General features: G+C 39.6%; 1 protein-coding gene across 2 annotated transcripts in view; it reads right to left on the bottom strand.

Annotated features, from left to right (window-relative positions):
- The window catches only part of LOC137055656 (urotensin-2 receptor), a 39,706-nt gene that overhangs the window by 10,643 nt on the left and 12,901 nt on the right, over positions 1-16,162 (bottom strand). The window contains exon 3 of one of the 2 annotated variants that reach the window (XR_010900047.1): positions 12,163-12,261. The exons of the other annotated variant lie outside the window; for it this stretch is intronic. The gene's annotated coding sequence lies outside the window, so the exon portion shown is untranslated. The remainder of the gene's footprint in view (positions 1-12,162; positions 12,262-16,162) is intronic. 2 annotated transcript variants of the gene reach the window in all.

Genomic DNA, 16,162 nt, shown 5'->3' with positions numbered 1-16,162 from the left:
CCTTCATTGTATCAACTCAAATTTTTAATTTCAATAAACTCAAAATTTTAAGGCAACCAGGTTACTTACTTTTTTAAGTTAAACCAACAAAAAACAGCACAATTTTTTTACAGTGTAAGGGGGTCCTGACCCGCGAGGAACTGATTTATATATTTTTAAATTCAACCACATAAACTCCTTGGATCAAGTCTTTTGTGTGCCCGTGTATATGTGTGGCTCAAGTGTGACAAAAGTCCTAATGTTTTGGACAAACATTAATTTTGGGTCAAAATGACCCAAGGGATGGAACATACATTTCCTATATGGACAGCCCCCCTGACCAGCTGGCATAGTACTTTGCTTCAACGCGCAATGAAAATAAGATCCTTCTTATGGTCTATCATTTAGGGGTTTGAATGCACTGCATTTGTACTTCTTTCACCATCCAAAAGTTGTGTATGTAAAGAAACGAATAGTACTTTTAAAAATATGTTTACATGTAAATTCAAATGAGATGTAGCCTCCAGTCATGCCAGTAGCATAGTAAAGCTGTTTTATTTTAGATGCAAAAGGATTTAAAAACAGCAAGAATGTTAAGACGACCTTTCGTTACCATTGTTTGACTTCAAAGTTATCTATTTTCAAATGACCCAGAATGCTCTGCACTTGTATTTGTTATCTGTCCTCCCTGTTCCTCTCTGTGCTTTTGTAATTATTTTTACACATAGGTGACAAAATGTTTTATTTCTATTTCAACACCAGCCTGACATAAACCTATTTAACTGCCACCTTGATTAATTCACCAACAACAATGAAAAGCACTGGCTAATTATATATATATTTTAAATGAAATGGTGAGAATTTTTTTCTCTTTTCAGGATATTTTCAGGTGTTAGTCACCCAGGTTTTCTGCTTTTTCTGTTCTCGCCTGAACGATAAGCCTGTTTGATTTACCTCTCATTTATCTGCTGAGAATTTAAGGGATTTAAAATAGGAATCTGTGAAAAATATGGCGGAAAATACATAAAAAGCTGGTATTGTTTTCGTGCTCTGATTGATGGTCTAATGCATTGAACTAGTCAATTTATTGTGTTGTTTCTGATTAAATCAAGCTGTTGGAAAATAGTGTTTGGCTGGCAGTGGAAAACCATAATACAGTGCATTATGGTGCGGTCTGTGGAATGACCTGAAATGCTTTGTAAATCAGTGAGATGCAGTCAGCAAGAGGCAGGCTAGAAACTGAGGGTAGGGCAACCAGCCAGAGAGCACACAAGCAGCATTCGAATGTCAACAGGTGCCGTGACACACACACACACACACACACACACACACACACACACACACACACACACACACTCACACTCACACTCACACTCACACTCACACACACTCACTCACTCACTCACTCACTCACTCACTCACTCACTCACTCACTCACTCACTCACTCACTCACTCACTCACTCACTCTCTCTCTCTCTCTCTCTCTCTCTCTCTCTCTCTCTCTCTCTCTCTCTCTCTCTCTCATTGTCCTTATCAGTTGTGTTCCATCTATCGTGTGCCGGGCACAGTAATCCTGGCCAGTACACCCCTGCAGCATGCCAGCTGAATAGCACAGTATTGCCAAAGCTTCCTCATCAGAGTGCTTTCATTTGCAGGTTAGCAGGGAGGAACTGTGTACAATACGAAAGCCCATCAAGCAGGATTTCTGAAATCAAGTCCTTGTGTTATTTGTGAGAGGATATTATGTATAATATTGTGATATGTTCCACATCCTCCTGATATAATGATGTGGGCGTAGTGTTTGCACCACTTCACTTTGTCATGAAGCCTGGTTTCCAGGATCACCTCCGTCCCATTCTCATTTCATTTAATCCCAGTGAGTTTCAACCTCTATGCTTATCGGTGTACCACAGGGCACTGAACAGAATGAGTTAGTGTGTGATAATGTGTATTGAGACCCCTGTAGGATTAGGGTCACCGTGATTTTGCCAAGCAAGTCATGGTCCTGGATCAACACATTTTGTTGGTCTTGAAACAACATTTTTAATCCCAACCCGTAAACCTAACCTCATAATTTATACCTAAAATCCCTACCCATAAATTAAAAATCAGAGGTAAATGATAGGTGAATAACACTGATGTAGAAGCAAGCCTAAACTTGACATACTGGCAACTATAAAATTGTCCCTCATATCTGATTGGAATTTTGTTCCTGAAACAAGTTGTACTTGCTGATGAAACTGTAATTCAATCATATTTTATTTTGCAGTTACTAGTGGTGGACAAAGTACAAGTACTTAAAAGGGTTAATTCAGCGATTAGCATATGGCTTTCTATCAGTGTAAACCCTGGAGTATATTCGAATGGTCGTGCTCCCCCCTCTCATATCCCCCTCAGATGAGAGATTTATGGATTTTATTTCTGGAAAAATTACTCCGGTGATGCAAATACCGTCGATTTGCGTCATCGGTAAAATGTTTGGCCAGACGCTAAAGCCTACAGCCAGCAGAGGGAGCCATTTCCGCATGTTTTCAACTCGCACTTGGGGGATGGCGTCGCACTCACAGCTCAGCTCGCAGCTGCAGGCATTCATGGAAACGGTGCCGCAGGTGGAGCAAAGTGAGTATTTTATCTTCTCAATTAAATTCCTATGAAAGATAATCTTCCAAAGGCATGAACTGAAAAACGCGCCAGACTGAACACGCGCTGAGAGCTACTGCCGCGAGTGTGGCTCAGCTCTCATTACGAGAGCTCATTCAGCTCATCACGATGCGTGTAATCTGACTCCTGCTGCGTTTGTGCTGACACTTCCTCAGCGGCTAAATCACAATATATGGAACACTTGAGCACTACAGCAGGAAGTGCAGGGATGTAATGACGTCACCAGAACTGTTTGTTGACTAACCCTCCGCCCTCAAGAACACGTAAAATAGGGGGCGTGGTCTCGTTGCTCTCCCGCGTGGAGAAGAGCGCGCATTCAGCGCTTGCATCCCCCTGTTATGGTAAGAGGCGGGACCTTTCCTGGCAAAGTGCGCTAAGCTGCTGTTCAATCACAACACAAGAAGCGCTGGCCCAATCAGAACTCGTTACGCGTTTCTGAAGGAGGGACTTCATAGAACAGGGAAATCATCAGGCCGTTTTTAGGACAGAGGAAACAGCGCTGTACAGATAAGTAAACTGTGAAAAATACTGTGTTTTTTTACACGCGAAACATGAACTCATGTTATTGCACACTGTAAACATAATCGATGCATCTCATGAATGGATAATGTAAAGATCTGGATGGGTGTCTCATGATGTCCTGATGATGTTAGTTTATATTTTATTAATTTTTTGTGAGATATAAACTTGCAATTGCAAGTTATAATGTCAGAATTTTCTGAGACAAATTATGGATGCATCTCATGAATGGATAATGAAAAGCTCTCTATCGGTTTCTGAAGTCCAGATGATGGCTTCTTCAGTGTTCTATATGAGCAGCAGCTAAAGCAGCGGGTGAATGGGCAGGAGTGTGTGCACTGTGTGTGTGTTTTCTGTATAAGTAGTAAACCCTGCAGTGAAGTCCCTGTCGCTGAGATCAGAGGAAGCTTTTTCTCCTGCTTCCATTTCCTTAAAGCTACTTCTTTGTTCTCTAAAGAAAAAAAAAAAAAAAAAAAAAGGAAAAATACAACATTTCATGATTCTTGGAAAGGTTTTTTGGAGAAGCGTTTGTGTTTTTTAAAAACCCCTATCATGTCTTGTACTGATGATGTGTGGATGGTGAGGAAAAGTTCTCCACTCTGTTTCAGATGGACGGTTCACATCGTTCATCAAACGAGTGAACCTGGGGCACTAATGTCTGATCCTTGTTACTTCCCCCTTGTGACTCATTCCCTCAATTAGCTCCATCTGTGGTGCTGTACAGTTCACACACGCACCGACATGCTGACACTCAGATAAATTAGCATGCTCCTTTACACAAAAACATGCTCCTCTGTGCAAAATCGGACAGCCGCGATGTTGGAAGGAATTTATTATAATTCTTTGGCTGTTAAAGTGCTTGAACATTTGGTATCTTGTTTCCATAATGGAATAAAATAATTTAAGGCAACACTTAAGAATAATGGTCATTAATTCATTAACAATGAGCAGTTCATTTGTTATTTGATCATCTTTGTTCATAAAAATCCAGCTTTTCATGGTGTTAACAAGATTTTAATAAGGTACTGATAAATGTTGAAATTGACATTAACAAAGATAAATAAACGCTTTATAAGTGCAGTTCATTATTTGTTCATGTTAACACATGTAGTTAACTAAGGGTAACTAATGACCATTGTTACCCAATTTAAAAGATAATTGCAACTTTTTATCTTACAATACTGGCTTTTTTCTCACAATTACAGGTTTACATCTTGCAATTCTGACTTTTTCTGACAATTTCTCAGAATTGTGAGATTGAATTGCAAATTATAAAGTCAGAATTGCAAGATATAAACACGAAATACTAACTTTTTCACAATTGCGAGTATATATCTCACAATTATTTCTCTCTCAATTTAGCAGCTCTGTTTACATTTAGTACATTTAAGTGTGTTTAAAATGATGTTACAGAAGAGAAAAGCGCTTCTGCAGAATAAAACCGAGGGTAATGCAGATATGACGCAATTGACAGGCGACTTCCTCAGACACTATGCTGAAATGCCCCGGTCCTTATTTAAAATAGCAATTTTTTTCACAATTTACAAATAGTTGGAAACATTTGGGATATTGTAGGTACTCAACTGAACAAAATATATAACACTGGCCTAGAGGTTTTTGGATATTTTACTGCAAAAATACTACATAGTGCACCTTTGAAGAAATGTTGAGGAAAAACGAATCGCACACCATCCAGTCAGGGATAGCCTGACGGTTAAAGGGGGGGTGAAATGCTGTTTCATGCATACTGAGCTTTTTACACTGTTAAAGACTTGGATTCCCATCCTAAACATAGACAAAGTTTCAAAAACTAATGTTGGACGTTTGATGGAGTATTTCTGTGTCAAAAATACTCCTTCCGGTTTCTCACAAGTTTCGGCGAGTTTTTTTCGAGTATGGGTCTATTTGACGTTAATAAGAGCGGAAGGTCCTTGTATGGGCCGTACGGGCTCTTCTCCCGGTAGGGTGCGCGCGCGCGTGACTAGAGCACGCTGTAAACAGTCTCTCAGCTGCAGATCCAGTCGTCCGTGAACGGCGCCGCGCTCCACTTTATTCCTATGGGTGACGTCGAGCGACTTCAACTCTTCAGCACAGCATTCCGGGAAGGCAGCGCTGCATTTGAACCGATTTGAACGCAGAAATGACGGGAAGCTTGACAAAATCGTTTCAGTTGCGTCTCAAAATGGATTTACACGCCACTGCTGTCACAGGACTTTACCAAATCATACCAAAGAAGTGTGTTTCTGACGGAGCGGTCCCAGCGATAAAGCTTCGACGGTGAGTTAACTTAAACTGCTTCAAATGTCTCTGCTATTGGCTACCGTCGCATGAGTAAACATCAGTAAACGACACGATCGCGTGCTTCGTCATTCGAATGCGCTAACGGTTACTCCATTGTTGTTCTCTGTATAACGTTACAGTATTCTGACGTGCAAAACCGTTTTGCTTGCTACTTCTAAGGTCTAGTCGCATAACGTTACAATAGTCCATAAACCGAATCATGTCCTCATACTCTGCGAGTAAACCCACAGAAATGTGGAGAGGCCATTAAATACAGTAACTTACATACCACAGAGACGGACGTCCTGCTGTTGCCGTTTCTCCTGTTCAATTTATTTCTCCCTCAGATTTGATTGTGGATCATTATCTGTGTTAGCTGAGATAGATGGGTTTCTCCACGCTTGAGGACGTCACCGCTTTGCTCGCTTGTCATTCTTTAGCTCCGCCCACACGATACGCCTCCAGGCGCTCGGTTTTTTCCGGAAAGACTCGTTACAGCCTATATTTCTTTTATAAATATGATAAAACTAAAGACTTTTTGGAGATATGAAGGATGCAATACTACTCTATAGGTACTCAAGATTGACATGAGATTGACTGAAACTGAGTGTTTCACCCCCCCTTTAAGGATAATTGTTAAAGTGGTTGAAGTGACACTGGGGACGCGTTGAGTACTCAATCACAACGGGACCCTTGAGCAAGGGTCTTCACCTCAGATTGCTGCAATGAGATCGCTGTGGCAATTAGTCTGCTGTAGGTTGACACGGTTGAAAGGCGGGTCGCGAGTAACTGAGCACACAAATTTTTGTCAATGATGATTTACTTTTAATCCATGCCGGAGCAAAAATACCAGCTGGCAGGGACAACCTTTAATTGCCCTTACAGAGAAGTGATGCATCTTGATATATGTATTTAGAGGTGCTTCATCAGTAATATAGAGTTTCATGTGCCTTTTCTGTTCATCATATCTATGCAACATCCTGTATGCTGTTGAAAGTATTTGAGAAGTGTTTAAAATCACAACAACAAAAATCGAATACATATTTTACATTTAATTATTATAATGCTTTGGGATCACTTTGCACTACTGTTTGTTTACAATTGTCAGAACAGCAAAATTTCCAACCTCATTTAAAAAGAACCTCAGGGCAGAATGTGTCTAGACTCACTAAGCCCATTTAGGCTTAGCTGAGAAAGCAATTGAGCCAAAATCAGTCACCTGTGCTGGTAATTGCTATTTATGGGATTTGTACAAATAGTTTTGGTGAGGAGGAAGTACCTGCTAAAAACATTAATCTGTCAGTTGTCTCTTAATATATGGGGGGGTCCAAAAGTCTTATAAATGATTTAAAACTAATAAGAAATATTTGAGATATTTTCAGATAGTACTTCACATAAGATTCAAAATTCAATAGTTTTTCCATTTCAAAGGTTCAAATGTGATGATAATGTTATTTAACTTAAAATATAACAACTTTGTTTTTGTAAATATATATATACACACATTTTTTTGTATTAAATTAGAAACACTATTCAAATCCTTAAGCATTTTCTCTACTTCACTGTATAGTATGTACTGTATACTACCATTCAAAAATGTGGGATTTAAAAATGATTCAGCATGGATGCATTAAATTGAAGTGTGAAGACATTTACAATATTACAAACATTTCTGTTTTAAATAAATAATGTTCTTTTGAACTTTCTGTTCAACGCTTGACTTTGACAGAGTGGAATGTCCTTGTATGGGCTATACGGGCTTTTCTCCCGGAAGGGTGCGCGCACGCGTGACTAGAGCGTGACTAGAGCGAAAGAGCAAATGCACGCCCCATAAACACTGCTCTCTTGTGCAGATCCACTCGTCCGTGCAAGACTTCTATCGTGCCACGCTCCACTTTATTCTTATGGGTGACGTCAAACGACTTCAATGCGTGCGCACAGCATTCCAGGAAGGCAGCGCTGCATTTGAACATATTTGAACGCAGAAATGACGAGAAGCGTCACAACATCACGCTTCAGTTGTGTCGCAATAGTGGATCTCCACGGTCACTGCTGTCACAGGACTTCACGAAATCAACAATGTTACCAAAGAAGTGTGTTTTTGACGGAGCGGTGCCAGCGATAAAGGTTCACGGTCGTGCTTTGGAAGAAGGTGGTTAGTAAAACTGCTTCAAATGTCTAACTTATGTTGTTGGCTATCATCGCGTAAGTAAACATCAGTAAACAACACGATCGTGTATAGTTAATTTATCAATGTAGCATGCGATGTATGGTGTGTGTTTAGATACAGTCGTTTAGCTGATTAATATGTCAGTGTGTTTATTGTAAAACCACCCAAACATAAACCTAGGCTAGGGGACGTTCTCACAAAGCGTGCTTCTTCATTCAAATGTGCTAACGTTACTCCATTATTTTTTTATACACTATCTGACGTGCAAAACCGTTTTGCTTGCTACTGCTAAGGTTTAGTCGCATAAAATAGTCCATAAACCAAATCATGTCCTCATAATCCACGAGTAAACAAACGCAAATGTTGACAAGCCACTAAATACAGTACATACCACAGAGACAGATGTCCTGCTGTTGCTGTTTCTCCTGTTCAGTTTATTTCATCCTCCGGATCTGATTCTGGATCATGTATTAGTTGAATCTGATTGATAGCCATGGTTTATTAGAGTAACGTTTTCTTTTCCACGCATGACGATGTCAGCTTTCAGAATCTCTCGTGCAGTAGCTGCGCGCTCATCATTCTTTAGCTCCTTTAGTGTGGGCCACATTGCATTCTTTAGTGTGGGCCACGATACGCCTCCATTTTTTTTTCCGGAAAGAAGACTCGGTACAGCCTATCTTTCTTTTATAAATATAATAAAACTAAAGACTTTTCGGAGATATGAAGGATGCAATACTACTCTAGGTACTCAAGATTGACTGAAACTGAGTGCCCCCCCCCCCCCCCCCCCCAAGCACAACTGTTGATGATAAAAAACAAACAAACAAAACATTTAGGATTACATCAGCATATTTGAAAGATTTCTGAAAAATCTTGTGACACGGAAGTCAATTATTTAAAATTATAATAATATTTAAAAGTATTACTGTGTTTTACTACATTTCTGATTCAGATAAAACTTTTGTGAGCATAAGAAACTTCTTTCAAAAATCTTTCCGACCTAAACAATATGAACAGAAATAGGTTCAGTTTGTTAGACACTTACATTGCCATAATTGGGACAAATACACACTGGTGGAATTTTGGGGTGTTCCTTTTGTCTTCCTTCCTATGTGAATTCTTTGCTGTAGTACTGAGAGCTGAAAATAGAGAATAAAACTTGCATCCAAAATTTTTACACCCTTCTGGATCTGGGATAGTATAATTGTTTTAACTTAACTACTGCATTTAATGACTTACATCATTAAGAAGGCTACAAAATACCCTAGTGAGAACCTTTCTGGGTGATACTTCACTAAAACTCATAACACTCTTGTGTACAGCAATTTTATATTTACTTACTGGTCGTATGCAGTTTCTTTCACATTCCTATTGTAATTTATTCCATAATCTTATGTACTTTTGTTTAGTATTTGTCACATTAAATTATTCATAGTAAGCATCAACCATGATTGCATTTGCTGGCATTCTGTATAAATGACCTGACTATCATCCAAATTCAAGGTTGAAGGATTCAGCTGAGCTCTTAGGGTCCCGTATTTGTTCTGGTTCTGATTCCAGCCAGCAACTGGTTCCAAACACTGCAGCACACTTGCATTACTTACGTGCCACCCTTTAATAAGCAAGATGACGCCACATATTGAACCGAGCAAAACAAAGACAGGGTTCAGTAACACAAGTGGAAAGTAATATATGACTGTATTTTAGAAAAAAAAGACCCTTGGGGAAACAGAACACACGAAGAGACTGAATGGAATTAAATACTATTTGTCTTTTTTTTCCTGGATCTACGATTAAAACACAAGTGGAAATAATTAAGATCTCCAAGCAGCTTTACAGATGTCCTTCTAATTGATTTCAGGTTGTTTATGCTGTGGCAAAGAACAACATGTAATAGCAATTTACTTTTAGATGAAACAATAATGTCATCAAATGGTCATGTTCTCTGTGTCCTTTTAATGTTTGCCATAAATAGCCATTGCTTAACTTTTTTCCATTAGTGATTTACTGTGTCTAAGATGGTGCTAATTGGAAAACATGATCTTAAATATGGAACACAGGTTTATTCAGAGGTCAGGGCTTTTAATGCTCCGAGGAGATAACGGATAGGAGGATAACTTCACCATAAGCGGTTTCTGGCAAACATCTTTGCACATTTATGTTTGCAACATAACCTACATCAAACGAACTTGAATTAGTTCAAGAGGAAACATAAACTATTATCTGTACCATTAAAATATTTTCCAACCCAGGTTTATACTCAAAACTCTAACGACTTATTCACACCACAGGTGATCTGAATAATTACCAAGGATGCAGGAAATGACAGGCAGTATCGCAGCATTCACGGAAAGAGCACATCTGTGATTAACATTGCAGAACCGGCCATTTTTTTGGCCAGTCCAAGTAAAGTTGGATAAGATTAAAAAAAAGATAAATTTGTGAACCTTGATGATCTGGCTATAACTGATCAGGCTTTTCATATATAATTTCAGCATGCGAATGATGCCTCTTTTGTACAGGCCACTGCATTCTTCACCACTGAACACGTTAATGATCAGTAAAACAAGTGTGATAGCATGATATGTAGACATGACTTTAAGACATAACTTGCAACTTGTTTATTTTTCAAATTAATTAAACTTGCTTTACATGGAAGCTTTTTTTTAATCAACCAGTGACTAGTCCAGTGTAAGTGAATTTTCTGTGTCATTTCTGATTACAATATCAATAAAGAGTGCATGTAGAAAGAAAACAGAAGAAATCTAAGCAGCATCTTACCCCACTGACTTTTATTATGACAACCCATTTATACAATCTTAATAATATATTATTTTATGTTCTGCAGAAGAAGGCAAGTCATACAGGTTCAAAGTCAAGTTTCAAAAGTCAAAGTCTCCGAGTCTCTGTGATAATATTTTATTATTTCTTCGGCTTCACTTTTAACTTTTGTTGTATAACACTGACTTTTCTGCCATGGTATATCGCACACTCAGTAGTCTTTGGACGCATTCACACACACCCAGACATTGCATATACACATACACACATTTTGCGCACATGCATTTCTTATATATATATATATATACTGTTAACCGGGTTAACAATACACACACTCACCTAAAGGATTATTAGGAGCACCATACTAATACTGTTTTTGACCCCCTTTCGCCTTCAGAACGGCCTTAATTCTACATGGCATTGATTCAACAAGGTGCTGAAAGCATTCTTTAAGAAATGGCCCATGGTTGGCCCATATTGATAGGATAGCATCTTGCAGTTGATGGAGATTTGTGGGATGGACATCCAGGGCACAAAGCTCCCGTTCCACCACATCCCAAAGATGCTCTATTGGGTTAAGATCTGGTGAATGTGGCCATTTTAGTACAGTGAACTCATTGTCATGTTCAAGAAACCAATTTGAAATGATTCAAGCTTTGTGTCATGGTACATTATCCTGCTGGAAGTAGCTATCAGTGGATGGGTACATGGTTGTCATAAAGGAATGGACATGGTCAGAAACAATGCTCAGGTAGGCCGTGGCATTTAAACAATGACCAATTGGCACTTAGGGGTCTAAAGTGTGCCAAGAAAACATCCCCCACACCATTACACCACCACCAGCAGCTTGCACAGTGGTAAGGCATGATAGATCCATGTTCTCATTCTGTTTACACCAAATTCTTACTACCTTCTGAATGTCTCAGCAGAAATCGAGACTCAGTAGACCAGGCAACATTTTTCCAGTCTTCAACTGTCCAATTTTGGTGATCTCGTGTTAATTGTTGCCTCTTTTTCCTATTTTTAGTGGAGATGAGTGGTACCCTGTGGGGTCTTCTGCGGTTGTAGCCCATCCACCTCAAGGTTGTGCATGTTGTGGCTTCACAAATGCTTTGCTGCATACCTCGGTTGTAACGAGTGGTTATTTCGGTCAAAGTTGATCTTCTATCGGCTTGAATCAGTCAGCCAATTCTCCTCTGACCTCTAACATCAACAAGGAATTTTTGCCTACAGGACTGCCGCATACTGGATGTTTTTCCCTTTTCACACCATTCTTTGTAAACCCTAGAAATGGTTGTGTGTGAACATCCCATAAACAGAGCAGATTGTGAAATACTCAGACTGGCCCGTCTGGCACCAACAACCATTTTTTATGCGTATAGCCACGACTGATGACTAGCAATTCTTGGGCTATGGTTAGATATCTATTAAAGGTGCCCTAGAATGAGTTGAAACAATATGTTAAATTGTTCTCTGATATCTACATAGAGGGTATGTGGCTTTATTTAAGGGCAAAAATTGTCCAGATACAGTTTTACAGGTCCATTTACAACTCTATAAATTGTCCCTAGGATTTAATGCTCTGTTTTTGCCTTATTTGGAAGAGTCATGAATATTAATGTTGAGCTCTGCTCTGATTGGATTATTTTTTGCAGCTCACAGCAGTTCAGTTGTTCAGCAAAGCTGCTTGTGAGTCCTGACAGAACACAGACCGACTGAATTACACTTTAAGCAGAACATCTCAAATGGAGATTGATAAAATGCTGCTTACTTGTTTATTGGTGTTTTCAGTTCATCTGCGCGCGAGAAAGAGCTCGCGTTCGTGCGGTTGCCAGATTTCAGTCATTTAAATCCCCCAAACAGTCCTTTTCTGTGAAAAGAACACATCCAGTGTTTTACCTAAACATGTCCAATCTGGCAACAATATGCACGCAAGCTCTCCCTAGCGCGCGGATGATCTGAAAACACCAATAAACAAGTAAGATAACATATGATAAGTCCCCTGCACAGCCTAAATATGACGTGTCATGAGAGCTGCCGCTTTTGCTGTCTTCGAGTGTCTTGTTTACCTGCAGTCTCAATGATTCGGCTCCGTCAGTTCCTCCTGGCAATGCACATGTTTGGACAGATGCAAATGTTGGGGGCGTACATGATCCCCAACGCTTGTGTCACGGTTGGCCTTATGTTGAGAAGCACTTATTTTTCTGTGGTGTTTTTGAATTAACAAGATTTACATATGAAGTAGGAGGCAATGGTGTTTGAGACTCACAGTATGTGATGTCCATGTACTGAACTCTTATTATTTCACTATGGCAAGGTTAATTCAATTTTTCATTCTAGGGCGCCTTTAAATTTTCACTGACAGCCCAAATTTTGCCTTGTTTTAGCCTAGATGTCAGGGCTGTGTTTGGATGTCTTATGAACGCAAAATTGATTGCTGGGCTATACAATGTATAATGAAAATGCCGCATATACTCTCAGATAGAAATCCGAATGCATTGTCAGCATCAACGAACACTCGACTGTGCATCAAGGGCATATAGCGGTTGCAAGGGCAGCATTCATGAACACTCCTTTGACACATAAAATGACAAATGGGACACACTAGTGCCTTGATTTCAAGGACAAACATAGCCTTCTCAAGACTGCAAGAACAGTGTGCCATATGGAACACAGCCACTGTCATGGCATGATTTCTTTCATCTTTTCATAATTGAAATTCAGTTTTAGTATATTTCGAATAGGAAGTTATTTAATGCCACTTAGTTTGTTTCATTCAATAGAGGTGCACTGGCTGGCTGCCTTTTGCCATAGAAATCCAGGGAAGATCTAATTAGCAAAATGCAGGCACCGGTTCAACCTTGTGAACAGATTTTAATAAGCTTCGCATCTGCCAGGCACCCACTACTCACACATGGTGTTTTTCTAGTAGCAGATCATACAGTGTTTGTATGTTTTAGTTTAGGGTTAATCTTCAGTCATTATCTTTTTAGGATGTCTGCCAAGTTTCTTGAGCATTCTAGCCTATTGCACCTCATACTATTACGCATTCCTGCTTCTTGGGCAGCCTACATGCTGTCTAGTGTAACGGCTAGTCTGAGGGAGTATGTACCATCACTTTCTTTAGGCATTTAACCAAATTGTTGGGAAAGATAATTTCTACACTCTAAAAAATGCTGGGTTAAAGATAACCCAAGTTGGGTCGAAAATAGACAAACCTAGAAATTGGGTCGTTTGAACCCAGTGAATAGACCCATTCAAACAATCCAATTTCTTTTCTTTGTCTGACACCGAGGTGCACCGAGATGAGTGACGGATCTGCATCCCGGACTCGACAGCAGGCATAAACTCCACCCCATGACCCTCACACTCTGACGAATCAAATAGCTGCATTTTTCATTTTTATTAGAAATAAACACCTCTCTTAGATCTGACGACACAACCACTGTTTCTATCTCTGTTCATTCATCTGCATAGATTAATTGTAGGTGCACTTCATTTTATTTAAACCTCCTCACATGTAAGTTTAAAAGTAATCCATAATTGAGATTTAAATCTGAGTTTAAATTTATGGAGCAACAGGATTAAAGTTAATCCATTTAAAATATAAATTAAATCCAGGATCAAAATAATGGTTTAAAGGTTTTTAAAGGTTGGTGCAACAGAATTATTAGATAAACTTTGATTTAATCTAAATTTAAGATTAATCCTTGTTGGTGCAACCGACCCCTTGTGTGTGAAGCAAAAATAATGATTATAATTTTTAAAAGATATAATTAAAAAAATGTTTTTAATAAAGAATTTATTTTAATCTGTTTTTTTGTTTTATTGTTTGTTTTTGCTCACGTATACTGATCTAAGGTTTGGGGTCTGTGTGTGTGTGTGTGTGTGTGTGTGTGTGTATATATATATATATATATATATATATATATATATATACTGATCTAAAGTTTGGGGTCAGTGTATATATAACAAAAAAAACTGATTAAAATAAATTCTTTATTAAATTTCTTTTTAAATAGAAATTTAAGTAAGCTAAGTAAGTTTCAGCGTAGGACATTTTGCTTTTTGAGACCGATTTTATCATGTCATATTTTTTCATTAGAAGGATCCCTCGGCTCCAAAATCCCAATTTAACCCCTGCAAGTATGTAATTGAATAAATGAGGCTTGAGCAAATGAAGTGGAGCACCTCATAACCAAGACAAATGTTCAGAATATTACATTAATAAAGTTCACTGGAATCCTCATGAATCTAAATGTAGTACAGATGTGATTGTTATAGCAAGTGTTATGTGGCTTTGTGATGTATTTTGTTAAGGGGTAAGTGATTATTGGGATGCCTTTAGGACTTTGACCACCGAGGAGACAGTCAGCTGTGAATTGAAGAGAATATCTCAGGGGAATATGACATAAGCCTGCAATATGATCTGAGCCAGAGGGCACGAGAACCACATTCCTTTATAAAGCTGCTTGACACCTCACTAGGTCACTTTCTCCTGCAAGGAAACACTAATGAAAATCACAGGCCATAAAGAAGCTCTATCACTAAATATTTTAGTGTGAAAATGCACAAATCAGCTGCTGTCATCAGTGTTTTTATTTAGAAGACTATCACAGAGCCACAGACTATCTTCTGCATTATGTATACCAGTGCAAGGTATAGTTTATAAATGGTAAATTGACTGTATTTTATATAGCGCTTTAAAAAGACCCATGGCCAACAAAGCGCTTTACATATTGCCTCACATTCACCCATTCATTCACTCATTCATACACCGATGGCGGTGTCAGTCATGCAAGACGCCATCCGCCTCGTCGGGAGCATCTAGAGTCAGGTGGCTTGCTCATGGACACCTTGACACTTGGTCAGGTGGAACCAGGGATGGAACCTCCAACCTGGTTTGTAGAAAACCTAAATGAACCATGCCTGAATACCAAAGGATGATTGGAGGAAACTCAATCCAGGGCTTGCCAAGTGGGGAATTCACCTCGAGAACAAAGAAGGTGCTCGCATCCCCCCTTAGAGGAAAATGGTGATGCAAGCGAGACACCGAGCCAGCCTTCCTGCACATTACCCATTTGTACCCAACACACGGAAAGTCCATTCTGAGATTGTAGATTATCATGAAGGTATTACGTGTCACCCAGTCCACATGTCTGCCAAAGAGGCGCTGTGCAACAATGCCCGGGAGGAGGGAACACTGAGTGGCATGGCACACCTTAGGATTGGTACACCAAGGCGTTGGGATCCACTATCTAGTGGGCCAAACTTGTCCTTCTGCTGACCTTTAATGCAGGTTCCTGAAGTCCGGACATGGGTTCCATATGGTGTCCCATCCCTGAAAAAGAAGGTTCTTTTTTCAGGGGAATCTGTCACGTGGAAAATCAGATCCAAAAACCAAGTCCGGGTGGGTCAGCAAGGTGAACCACACATTGCACTCAAGAATCAATCATCCAACACTCAATGGCTGTCAACTCAGAATCCAATTCAGCGATAGTGACCACCCCGAGTGGTGGAATCTCAGCTTAGCTTTTTATCTCCAGAGAACAATAGCCCACTCTCTGATGCAGCTATTGACATCTGATCCTCATCCGGAGTGCTGAATGACACCCTGGGTCCCTTGCATTAAGGACCCGTTCCATCATGCGGCAGCTCGATGGCACACAACATGATAGAGAAGCAGGAGGTCCATGGGGACTAGCACAGCAGAAGTGCTTCCACTGTAACCCTCAGGTCAGTGGGCTAAGTTACAGGAGAAAGGAATCTTG

The sequence above is a fragment of the Pseudorasbora parva genome, chromosome 21 (genome assembly GCF_024679245.1).
Source record: "Pseudorasbora parva isolate DD20220531a chromosome 21, ASM2467924v1, whole genome shotgun sequence".
Lineage (NCBI taxonomy): Eukaryota > Metazoa > Chordata > Actinopteri > Cypriniformes > Gobionidae > Pseudorasbora > Pseudorasbora parva.
The sequence above is the reverse complement of the archived record's forward strand: the minus strand, read 5'-3'. Positions and strand labels throughout refer to the sequence as shown.